The sequence below is a fragment of the Talpa europaea genome, assembly GCF_964194135.1.
Source record: "Talpa europaea genome assembly, chromosome: 6".
NCBI classification, from domain to species: Eukaryota; Metazoa; Chordata; class Mammalia; order Eulipotyphla; family Talpidae; genus Talpa; species Talpa europaea.
Genome location: NC_140072.1, coordinates 50340684 through 50354061, shown reverse-complemented (window position 1 = coordinate 50354061; position 13378 = coordinate 50340684).

Genomic DNA, 13378 nt, shown 5'->3' with positions numbered 1-13378 from the left:
TGCTGAAGTCGCTGTCTACCTTTCTGGGTATGAAACATAGCACAAAGAAAGGTTTCTTTGTGTTTGCATGGCATCCCTATTTATGGTGGTAACAAGCAAGTGTTATCTTTGAAAGTAGGACAGAGGAGGAGAGAGAGAATAGGCACTATTATCCTGACCCATTCATAATCATTGCAGTCCAAACAGTGGAAAGGGCATAGAGAAATTAAACAACTCTTACAGGCAATACATTGTAATGAATGGGAAGCATTTAGCAACTGAGATCACCAAAGGGAATGGAGCAGTTGGCTTCACAATCTCCCTGGGATTTACTGAAGTTAGGAAGGAGTGTATGATAAAAACAATCGGAGTAAATTACAGAGCCATCTTTCGTGATGCTTTAATTAAAAAGCCTTTCATCATTTCCAGCTTAAGCATCTCTTTTCTCAGTCTTGAAAGTAACTACTGAATCTTCAAGTGCTTTCACATTTGTAGTCAGGAAAATCTGGTTTCATTTCCAGGCTGTCTAAGGAAAGCATTTCATATCCTTACCCTAGTAAATCAAATGAATATTTCTACTATACTTTTGTTCTATTCCAGAGTAATGCATGTTTTTTCAAATATTCAAAACCCACTAGGATGTCAAACTCTTGGAAATAAAGGTTAAAAGAAATGCAGGTATCAGAGTAGCTGTAATATACACTAAGTGGAACAAATATAAACTATGGATTCATTAGGAGGCACTTAGGATGTTAGCTACTAAAGATGACTTGGTGGAAATTACTTCGATAACTTTAAAAGGTGGAGACAATGTGACAGCAAAGCTGTCTGCCATTTCTTCAGTTGCTCTGCACCCTCTTGGTGCATTTACACCAACTCACTTTTTTGTTCAGAATTCTTTCCTACTTATCATTGTCAAAATCCTATGCAATCTCTAGTCACTTCATTTCTATGATCTCTAATCTCATTACTTATTAAAGGGAAGACCAGTCTAGCTGACTTGAATATTGATTGTGTCATAAATATGGTTCACATGAAAATTCTTTTGTTCTTAAAAAGAACACCCAAAAGATGATCACATTTCTTGAGTCTTAGATAGATACAATTATAGTAAAATGTTCATCACATCAAGTCATGGGATTTTTAAAAATGAATTTATGCATACAAGAGCTGGGGTAGAAGCCAGAGGTGGGGGGGTGACAGGATTCACTCTGGTGAGCCCCACCAAAGTGGGGAACAGAACAGGTGGATTGCCTGAAATACACTGCTGAGAGGAGCAGCTGGCAAGAAAGGAGAGGTCTGCTGTGCCATGTGGGTCACCTCCCTGGCTGGGGATGGAACTTGTGCTGTAGTGGCTGCCGACAGCTTCATAGTGCTGAGACTTAACCCCTTGTACTCCCAGGGAGGCCCAAGTCATGGGATTTAGTTAGTATAAAATTGCTTTTATTTGACAAAGGCATAGAATTTTCTTTACTTATATGCATTGTGCTTACTTAGATTTCCCTTTCTGGAATTCATCACTTTTCCATCTTCCTGAGTCACAGACTTCAAGAAACATGAATGTTTAGAAAAGTTGAACATCTAGTGTGTTGGTCCTTGGGGGGCATTTTCCTCATATAGTTCTTCCCTGCTCCCCCATGAAGGTTAAGCAGGTATACTAAGTCAAAGCAAAGGCAGCCTACTCTTTGACTACTTCACCATTCATGAAAGTTGCCTGCTAACTTTGGAGTAAATCCTTCATGCACCTAACCTATCCCATAATGTCCCCACCTCTGGCTATGTCCTTGCTACAACAGACTATTCATATAAAAATTCAAATATCAGGGCCTTCTTGATATTTGAAGGGGTGAGGGGTGCAAGGGGTGAGGTCACAACACTATGAAGCTATGGGCAGCCATTGCAGCACGAGCTTGATCTCAGGCCAGGGAGCTATGCACATGGAGCAACAGACCTCTCCTGTCTCATTAGCTGCTCCCCTCAGCAGTGTATTTCAATCTACCTGTGCTGCTCCCCACTCTGTCTTTGGTGAATCCTCTCACCCCCCACACACCTCTGGCTGACACCCCAGCTCTTATATGCATAAATAAATAAAACTTTAAAAAATTCAAATATCAGAAATTACACCCCCAAAAGCACTTACAACATGGTATACTGGTCTACGAAACTGGCTATGAGAATGTCATGAAGAATTTGCCTCCCTGGCTCCTAAGCACTCTTCCTATGTGTAGAAGATTCCCCACAAATGATTTCTGCTGGGACAGAGGCTCTGCTGGCCAACAAAGGGGCCATCTTCCCTTGCTGCTGGAGCTGGCACATGACCTAAGTGCTGCCACCTGCCACTCCCACCCCAGAGCTTAAATTAAGGTTTTGGAGAGGCAAGTAAGAGAGGGATGTTTGGAGTTTCCCTGAGTGGCAGTGAGAGGCACAGTGCTGGTGCTGCTCTGACGTCGAGGGCGAGGTACTAAGGTATGGTGAGCTTTGTAGGTGCCCCTGAATTACAGTGCTGTGAGGAGAAAAACCATAGCTTTTAAACAACTTTGTGAAATACAATTTACGTATCATAAAGTTTGCCCTTTTAAATAGGCAATTCGATGAATTATTTTGTAAGTTTGCAATGGTTGCACCCATTACCACAATTCAGTTTTAGAATACTTCTATCATGCCCCCCTCAAACCGCCCCCCCCCCCAAATTCCTTATGCCTGTTTACACTAATTTTGGATCTAACTCTCAGTCCTATTCTTCTCTGTCTTTATAGATTTGCCTTCTCTGGATATTGCACATAAGTGCAATCACATATTATGTAGTCTTTTGCATCTGTTTTTTGTTTTGTTTTGTTTTGTTTTGTTTTGTTTTGTTTGTCCTAGTTTGAAGTTAGTCATATTGTAACATATATCAGGACTTTGCTTCTTTTTATTGTTAATGGTATTCCACTATATGCCTTTTGTTTATTCCTATAACAGTTGTTGGGCATTTGAGTTGTTTTCACTTTTTGGCTGCTATGAATAATGTTGCTCTCGCATCAGGTTTTCAAGCACATTTCTTCTGAACACCTCTGGAGTAGACTCTACTTTTTGCAACAAAGATTTCTGATGGATAAGAGGAGAGGTTCATAATTATATTTCTCTGGGACACACTTCAACTAATAAGTCAAAATCCTCACATCTCAGACCCAGGAAACCTTTAATAAGCTACCAGTTGGCAGTAAGCATGACATACTCCCTAATATTTGGGAACCACTGTCTTAGGAGATAACATTTATGCAGCTTTTTCCCACCTCTGCATTAATTATATACTCTCCTCAGGTTAGACTACCTTTCCATTCCCACAATATCTTCCACTAAAAAGCTGACCAACTTAAATATCTTTTTTTATAATAAAAAAAATCCCTTAATTCGAAATAAACATTTCTTTCTCTGTATTCCCATGAGAAGTCTTATTTGTCAAAACTTGCCTTATTTAACGTTTTTTAACTCACTATTAACTTTCCCCTCTTCTCACATGTTAAAACCCAAGAACTTTAAGCTAAGGAATGCACCAAGAAATTATTTTCTCTTTTAAATACATTGTGAACACAAATCCTACCTGTGTATTTGCTATCTTCAACTTATTTAATAATTTCTTATACTTGTTTCTACCCTATTTTTTTTTTTTTTAGTCTCCTTGACAAAGGGTGTCATGTCTTTCTCTGTAGGCAGAGAAATCTTCTCTTACTCATCTGAATTATCTAGTCAGTACTATAGAGTAGGACCATTTATTCACATTGTCATCTCTCCTCCCTCTGTGATACAGAGGCAGTCACTCATGGCATCACTAGAGAAATGCTGGTTTGAATAGGTTGCTTGAGTCAACAATGGCAGTGGCTGTCCTATCACGTGCTCCCTGGAGGCCTTCTATCATTTAGTTTTCCTTTAAAAAAATACTTTATCCTGCTATTATCTTGATGACCTCTTTGCTTAAGTTCTCTGGTGATCAAAAGAATTGGGGTCTTTCTTTTCTAAGTTCCTGACTTAGTTTTTCAAGTCTCTATGTCACAAGTATAGTCACCTGGCTTGGGTTACCTGGCTGGGTTCTGCACTTGGGGCATGCCCGGCCAACCTCTTGGTTCTGAGCATTCAGAACCTGAGGTTCTTCCATTTTTTCTCTCTCCTGGACTTGTTAATTGTTTTTCTTGGGCTATTTAGTAAGTTCTTCAGGGATTACTTTCTCCATTCTGAACTGTTTTTTAATTATCATGGGTCAAACTTTACCCTACGGAACCAGAAAGTGAGAAGAAAGAGACAGGATATAGCACAGAACCTAGCACCATGCTGGGGTCAACATTTGAACAATGAATCCAACTTCAGTGGTTGATGTGAGAAGCACAGCTGCATGGACTAAGCACCAAGTCAAATGGAGCACTCTAGTCACAGTTGCCATTCGACATTGGTGGTCACTAATGCTTTCCATCAGGCACATCATCCAACCAGTACCAGACTGGCTGATATTAGTAAGTTTGAAAACTCTCTTCAAAGAAAGAACTTCAAAATTAGGCTGCCAAGAGGGGCAGAGTTTAGGTCGGCCATGGCAAAGGAAGGCAGTCACCAATGTTTAAGTACACTTTCCAAGAAGACTGATCTTAGAAATGAGATGGACATTAGCCAAAACCAGGTATGAGACACCATGAAGACCTAATAAAACCAGAAAGCCATATGGAATAAATATGGTAAGTGAGCATATTGAGCCATCAGACTCTACATCTTGAATCAGGCCATATCTTACTCGTTCACAGAAGAGGAAGAATTTATTAATACATTATTCTAACACAATCAGAACTTCCCTACAAATAAGAAAAAAAGTAAAAATATAATTGAACATATTTTCTGTAGGTTATGGCTGCTAGGAACCAACACCAAAATCTCAGTAGCTTAAAATGGCAAACATATATTTATTTATTTGTTTGTTTATTTTTTAAAGATTTATTTATTCATGCATACAAGAACTGTGGTACAGGCCAGATACCCATGAGGATAAGAGGATTCACCAGAGACAGAGCAGGGAACAGAACAGGTAGACTGGCTGAAATACACTGAAATACACTGCAACACAGGAGAGGTCTGCCATACCATGTGGGATTCTCGCTGGCCTGCTGGGATCCAACCAGCACTGCAGAGACTGTGGACAGCTTCACAGTGTTGCGATCAACTGCCTAAACCACCAGGGGAGGGCCGGCAAATATTTATTTTTAATTTACACTTCATATCCATTGTATGTTGGAGAGGGCATGATGACCATACTCTCTCACAAACCCAGGCTAACATGAAGGTCACTGTTGTAGAAGGAGGGAAATTTCTTCTTCAATCAGCAATTAATGGACCAACTCAAAATGGATACTTATTTCTTCTGTTTATGACTTACTGGCCAAATCTGGTTATATGACCTCAGCCAATTACAAGGAATCCAGAAAGTGCAGAGTCAGAAATAGTTGAACAGAATTATTGACCTTGTACATACTTCATTTTATTAAATTAATGAAGGTAAAACTAGAATTTAAATACCAACACACATAGAGCATTTAATGCTGCATCTCTTCTTCCAGTCATGTCAAAGCAATTATATATAACTTCAATGCACAATGGTGTCCAAAGTACATTTGTAGTTCTTTTAGCCCTGTTCTATTCCCAGTCCACATTGTTGGTTTCCAGTGCACCTGCCAAAATGTACTGCAGATAAAGGCAGTTAATAACTAGTACTTTATTCCTAATGTCATCAACACAGTGACCCTCTTTTTCAATCCTCTCCCCTCTCCTTTCTAACCATTACCATTACTTAATGAAGCATTTGATATTTTTCTGGACAGCATTCCAAGAATATTTTTCCTTGCAAAATAAAATTTTCACTACATTTAATCAAAATTAATTTACCTCAGGTCCATTCAGATGGACACTATCATGTTTAACTTTGTTTGTGCTTACGCAGTGTTCATATACATAGAAAACCCAGAATTAAAAGAATAAACTAACTTGGAAATTCTCCAGCCTGTTATGTAGATAGAAAGGTCTCAAAACCATTCATTCTGTTTTAAAGAATTTGGGAGAACATAATGATAACAAAATAAAATGAACAAAAGTGCATATTTTATTCTACAAAAATTGCAATAATGAGTCACATTATGTACAAATCTGACTTGCTTAAAGTTTTCCAATTGGATATACAATTCTTATTCTAACATATAATTAGAAGAAATTTGATAGATTTGTTAGACCTAGGCATTGCTTGCAGCCTGGATGTCAAATAATATAGAATACCACTCACTTAGTTTCTGTACCCTAAATTTTCATGAGATTTAGAATATGCAAATGAGCCACTGCACTTCACAGATTAAACAAACTAGGGGTGGGGTTTCCCTGGTGGTGCAAGGGTTAAGACACAATCTATGAAGCTGTCCGCAGCCACTGCAGCACAAGTTCGATTCCCGGCCAGTCAGGAAGCAACCCACATGGCGCAACAGACCTCTCCTGACTCACCCGCCACTCCCCTCAGCAGTCTACTTTGGTCAATCTGCCTGTTCTGTTCCCCACTCTGTCCCTGGTGAATCCTCTCATCCCCCCACACTTCTTGCCTGGACCCGCATTCTTGTATGCATAAATATTTTCTTTGAAAAAAAGAAACAAGGCAAAAGAGAGAACTTTGAACATTTTATAAATCAAAAACATAAATGCTAAGTAAGTGTATGCTTTGTTAAAGGTGAATCTTCAGATTCATAGAAATAAGTATAAATTTATTCAATAGAAGTTCTGATTCCTCTTGTGCTTAAGTGTGTCATGCATAGAAAATGAAGAAAAGAAACTTGGTCTACCATCCTAACTCATACAATGTGAACAAGCTAGTCAGGGATATTTCAAATATCCAAGAACAGTGGAGCAGATTAAAATGTTTCTAAGATTATATCATGGTTTAGCTATGAGTGTTTTATTTTCTTTTGTTTTGAATGAGGTTAATTTAGAGAAAAGTGTGGGGTTTTATCCACAGAGTAATAATCAATGGTATGCTTTCTATTATTACACAATTATTTCATCAACTGATAATGATTATGTAAAATAGCTAATTATTTCCATGATTACTTCAGAATAAACATTATAGGAAACTATGCACTTCCTTAAAATTCATAAAAGTCTCATTTTATAAACCACCAGCTAAACCATATTTTTTTCAACTTTGGAAGTACATCTGTTTGTCTTTACCCTCTGAATATTTGTGTTAACTTGGTCATTCCTCATTCTTCACCATGACAGGGACCAGAGAGAAAGCCAGCAAGGGATCTGAATATGAGGTGTGTACCTGTAAACTAATTAAGGTTGATTTATTTCTTTTGGCAACATCTTGCATTTCTCTATTTAAAACTTGAGTGCTTACAACAAACAATTGACTTAGCAGAGTTGAGGTGATAATTTTTTTTTAAGATTTATTTATTTTTATGCAAGAACCGGGGTATAGGCCAGATGCGCGGGAGGGTGAGAGGACTCACCAGAGACAGAGTGGGGAACAAAACAGGCAGACTGGCGAAATACACTGCTGAGGGGAGCAGCGAGGTCTGCCTTGCCATGTGGGATTCTCACCGGCCGGCCAGGATCAAACAGGCGCTGCAGAGGCTGCGCACAGCTTCACAGTGGGGTGCTCAACCGCCAGCGCCACGAGGGGGGCCGAAGTGATAATTTTGATTGAACTTTATCTATCAACAATTGGAAGAAAACATGAACTCAGGTTCACTGAGCCATCACCTGTCTATTCTTTATGTGACATTTGAAGTTATTTCAGGCTCCAAATATAGAGGATTTTTTGCTTTATTCACTGGAGTTTTATTCTCTTGATTCAAACTTGAATTTCAAACATACCTCCTCCAGTAAGCCTTCCTTGATTGCTTCATTCATCTGAGAAATTTATCTGTAACTTTAACCCAATAGTGAGGTATTAATACCTCAATACTGAGTTTATAGTTTTCTTGCTGCACTTGTGACACATAGATTAACATGGCTGCTACTTGAGTAACATTTTAACATTTTTCAGTAGAGTCAAAATCCCTGTCCAAGATTTCCTGTTAAAATTATGAGTTGGGGACCTCCCTGGTGGCTCAAGGGTTTAAGATGCAACCTATGAAGCTATCTGCAGCCACTGCAGCCTGAGTTCGATCCCCAGCCAGGGAGCTACCCACATGGCACAGGAGAACCCTCCTGACTCGCCTGCTGCTCCCCTCAGCAGTGTATTTCAATCAATCTGCCTGTTCTGTCCCCCCCCCACTCAATCTCTGGTGAATCCTCTCACCTCAGCACCTCTGGCCTGTACCCCAGTTCTTGCATGCATAAAATAAATAAATCTTTAAAAATAAAATAGAATAAAATAAAATTATGAGGTGAATAGCATTGACTTGCTTATAAAGGAATAAAAATAATACCTTCCATAACTTTGGATCATTCAAATATTATCCTCTTTGCACCCTCCAGAAAACTGACATTCAATAATATTTTTGAGATAACATTGTTTCACAACACTATGTGATTCAGAGGAATAGGATCATACTTCTTTAGATACATGTTACCACACCACACCCACACAAGGCACCCATAATTCTCCACTGTTGTCCATCATGCCTGCTCCTCACTTTGCTCTTCCCCACCTTCTCTTCCTCTGGTGGTCTCAATTCTACATTTAAATTTCTAGGGCTTTTTATTGCTTCAGGTTTGTTTGACTCCCTGTTTTGCATCTCTGTATTCCACATTTGACACCATCCAGTATTTGTCTTTCTTCTTCTGACTTATCTTACTTAGCATTATCCACTCCAGCTCAGTCCATGTTGTTGCAAATGGCAAAAGTTTATCTTTTTTTTATATAGCTAAGTAATATTTCATGATGTATATATGCCACATCTTCTTAATTCTCTGTTCTTGGGCACTTGGATTGTTTCCATAACTTGGCTATTGTGCATATTGCTGCAATGAACATGGGATTGCACACATCCTTTCAAATTAGTTGTTTTGCATCCTTCAGATAAACACCTAGTACTGGAATTGTTGGGTCATATGGTAGAGCTATTTTTAATATTTTGAGAAATATCCATATTGTTTCCTGTAGGGATTGGGCCAATCTACATCCCCACCAACAATGTATGAGCGTTTCTCTTCTTCAATACCCTCACCAATACTTGTTGTTTCTAGACTTTTTGATATGAGCCATCTTTACAGGTCTATTCTTGATTTGCATTTATCTGATGATAAGTGATAATGAATATTATTTCATGTGCCTATTGGTCATCTGTGTATCTTCTTTGTGTCTTCTTTGGAGAAGTGTCTATTTAGCTCCTTTGTCCATTTCTTGATTGACATATCTTCTCTCTTTTCATTAAGTTATATGAGTTCTTCATATACCTTGGATATCAACCGATTGTCAGATGTATAATCTGCAAATATATTGTTTTAATTATAGCTTCTCTATGAAGAAGCTTTTAGGTTTCATTTAGTCCTATTTCATTATATTCATTTTTGTTTATCTTGCTGTTGGAGATGAATCAGCAAAGACATCACTGAAGCCAATGTCGTGGAATATTTTGCCTATATTTTCTTCAATGTATTTTATGGTTTGAGATCTTACATCCATGTTTTAAACCCATTTTGAGATTATTTTCTGTCAGGTGTGAGATGATGACCTAGTTTTATTCTTTTGCAAGTGCCTGTATAGTTCTCCCAGCACCATTTGTTGAAGAGACTTTCCTCTTCAATGTACACTCTTGCCTTCTTTGCTGTAAATTCACTGTCTAAATATGTGCAAGTTTATTTCTGAACTCTCAATTCTATTCCATTGGTCATTGTGTCTGTTTTCAACAATATTTTTAATAAATAAAGACTTATAATTACATCTTAATTAATTCAACAATAAAAGAAAAAGAAGTTACTAAGGAAGCCTGCAATTAAAAAAGTAGGAAAAGGAGGGTCTCCCTAGTGGCACAGGGGATACATCTCAGCACCATTAAGCTATCAGCAGCCACTATAGCACAAGTTCAATCGCTGGCCAGGGAGTTAACCCACATGGTGCAGCAGACCTCTCCAGTCTCGCCCCTTCAGCAGTGTATTTCAGTCAATCCGCCTGTTTTGTTCCCCACTCTGTCTCTGGTGAATTCTCTCACCCCTGCCACCTCTGGCCTACACCCCAGCTCTTGTATGCATAAATAAATAAAATAAAAATGTTTTTTAAAAAAAGTAGGAAAAGGAAAGGAAAGCAGAAATACTGAGACAAGGAACAAGGAGAATAAGAACCACTGACAACATTTCCTATTCCTTTCCCTCCCTCAATGCCTGCTAGCCTATCTCCAGATGCAGTAGGAAGCTGTACTGAAGGTCACAGTTGCCACTTGTTAATATTTATTGAGTTCCTACAATGAACTATTTCATTCCACTCTCTCAATATGTGCAATGAACTGATGAAAACACTGAATGCTATTATTTCAATTTTAGAGATGAAAAAAAAGGCTCCCACAAACTAATAAATGGCTGAAATTTTTAAACTAGTAGAACCAAGGTTTCACACACCCCCGAATCTGATTCCAGTAACCTCACATTTAAGCACTGTGCTTTGATGTATTTCTATAAACCACCAAGACAAATGTTTATTTTGTTGTCTTATTTTATAAACATCTGCATGCTTCATTGGGATAAATTGAAATGATTTTTAAGACTTTGTTAGCTGATATGAAACCCAACATATAGTAGGTGCTCACTTAACTGTGATCATTAATTTAACTGTGAGTTATTATGCTTCATATAATATGCCTTAAAATTACTTATTTTCTATTTTTTAAAACATAGTATAGATATACATATATTAAATTCCTAGTGAGTCTCTGACTCAAGATTGCTGCATCCTTGACCTTATCACAAGAAGATCAAGAAGGACTCTTAGGGTGGCTAATGGGTGAAATTGTGTCTTCACCTACTTGGAGCCATGAGACATGAGACTATGCCTATCACACTCCTCAGGGCATCTTAGCAAACCTTGCTTCTTATAATGACCTGGTGCCAGCATCCAAATAGGAGATGTTCCAAATTTTGTTATTTTCCAACCAGCCAAGTGAACAGTTGTGTGCTGTGGTTAATGTTGCCTCTATCCTAGAAGAATGTTTCTTCTGGCCAACCACAGAAATCTCACCAATGTCCTGACTTGCTGAATACTTGTGGCATATCCGAGTCCTTGAGAATATCACAACCTAGGTTCAAATCCTTAATTTTCCTGGAATAAAATCATTAATTTGTCTTCTATGTAACAGGCAACATTTTGTTAAATATTAATATCGGAAACTCAATTTCTTCATCCACACAGTGGGATGATAATAAATCTTATCTCTGAGGGTCATTGAATCAATTTACTTTCATAGTTTGTACAAAGCCCTGGCATACATAATAAACACCTATGCTGTCACTGTCTCTGCCACTCTTTTAGCCTTACTCTGCTGTGACTGTTACATGTGGCTGGACCTTTTTCTACATTGCAGTCTCAATTTCTGAAAAGCTGTATTTGTTTTTTCTCATGCAGAGCATGTATTAGTTTCCTAGGGCGACCATAGCAAAATACCACTGACTGGTTGGCTCTAACAACAGAAATCTATTTTTTCACAGTTCTGAATTATGAAGTCTCCAAATATTTAGCAGTATACTAGAACTATAAATTATATATGCTCTGATCAAGGCGAAATTAGGCAGATTCCTGACTTTAAACTATTTTCTATCTCACAGCCTTTGTAAGCCCTGGTTCTTCCTGATTCTTAAGTTTCCAATCCGTAAATGAATAAACTATCTGACATGCTGCCATTTAATAACATAATAACCAACACAGAACCCAACATATAGTAGGTGCTCACTTAACTGTGGTCATTAATTTAACTGTGAGTTATTATGCTTCATATAATATGCCTTAAAATTACTTATTTTCTATTTTTTAAAACATAGTATAGATATACATATATTTCTTGTTTAATTAGATAAAACTGTTTTTTAACATCATTCTGAAATGTCTGCTTTAGTGGGTTCAGTATATAATTGAATCTTTAATCACTGAATCTCTCATTGGACTCTAGAGACATTAATTTGAACTTCATGTCTCATTGTTGCATAGTGGAGAAGGAGACTATGGATACAGAATATTAGGAAGATATTCCAACCTAATACAAAATTGTTGAATTTACATTTCTAGTTAAAACCTGAAAATGGATTTTTTTTTTAGTTGAACTATTTCAGTAGGTATTTAAGGATATAACTATTAAAACTCTCTGTCCTGGTGCTATAATCATTATCATAATAAATATTATGCCCACTTTCTGCTTGAGATACCTCTGACTTTAGGTTAATACTTTCCCCCTCAATTAATAAGATGAGTGAACATTCAAAACAAACCATAGAATTAGAAAGGGAAAAAATTGTCTCACTCTTATATACATGTTACTTTTCCATGAGGAGGCAAGAATCCTCATGGATTACCTCTGTGTGCCAAGGTATATATTTTGTTGAGCAGCTGTTCTCCAACTTCAGGGTATATCAGAATCACAGAGACAGTTTATTAAAAAAACAGATTTCTGGATCTCATCCACAGATTTCTGATTCAGTAGTCCACGGTGTGATGTTACATTTTTAAGAAGTTCCCAGACAAGCTACTATTACTGGTCCAGGGGCCACATTTTGAAAATATCAATATTCTCTAAGGAGATTAAAATTTTTTTCAGCATCTCAAAGAGTATCTTTCAAAAGAAATATCTTTTAAGAGCCAGCTAGGTTTTTAATAATAGCTTTTTCTTGTCCTCATGAATAAGGCCATTTCTTGAGAATTTTTTTCTTGATATCATTTTCTTTTTCTATTGCAAAGCAGCCCCTAGTCTTCCTTGTTCCTTTCTATGAAATTGTTTTCAGGTATCTATTTCTAATTCCTTCATCATGCTTGAGATCTAAGTCCAGCATGTCACATGTTCTTATTCAACAAGAATTTGTGAAACAAATGAATAAGTGAATAAATGAATATCTTATCCCAAGATAACTAAAGAAGCAAAATGCTGCAACTTGAAAGTCTCTTGGCCTTCAATTCCAAACCTTAACCCCCATTAATTGTGAAAAAATATATTTTATTATATATTTAATGGAAATAGGAATGAGAGAATAAGATGAATAGGAAAGAGTGAACCTAAGCTGCAATTACTACAATTGTATAGAAGAGTGCCTTCCTGGTGGCACAGGGGTTAAAAACACAGGGCTATCAAGCTATTTCCAGCTACTACAGCTTGAGTTTGATACCCAGCAACTAGGGAGCTGACTCACATGGTGCAGTAGACCTCTCCCGTGTTGCCCACTGCTCCCCTCAGCAGTGTATTTCAGTAGATCTGCCTGTTCT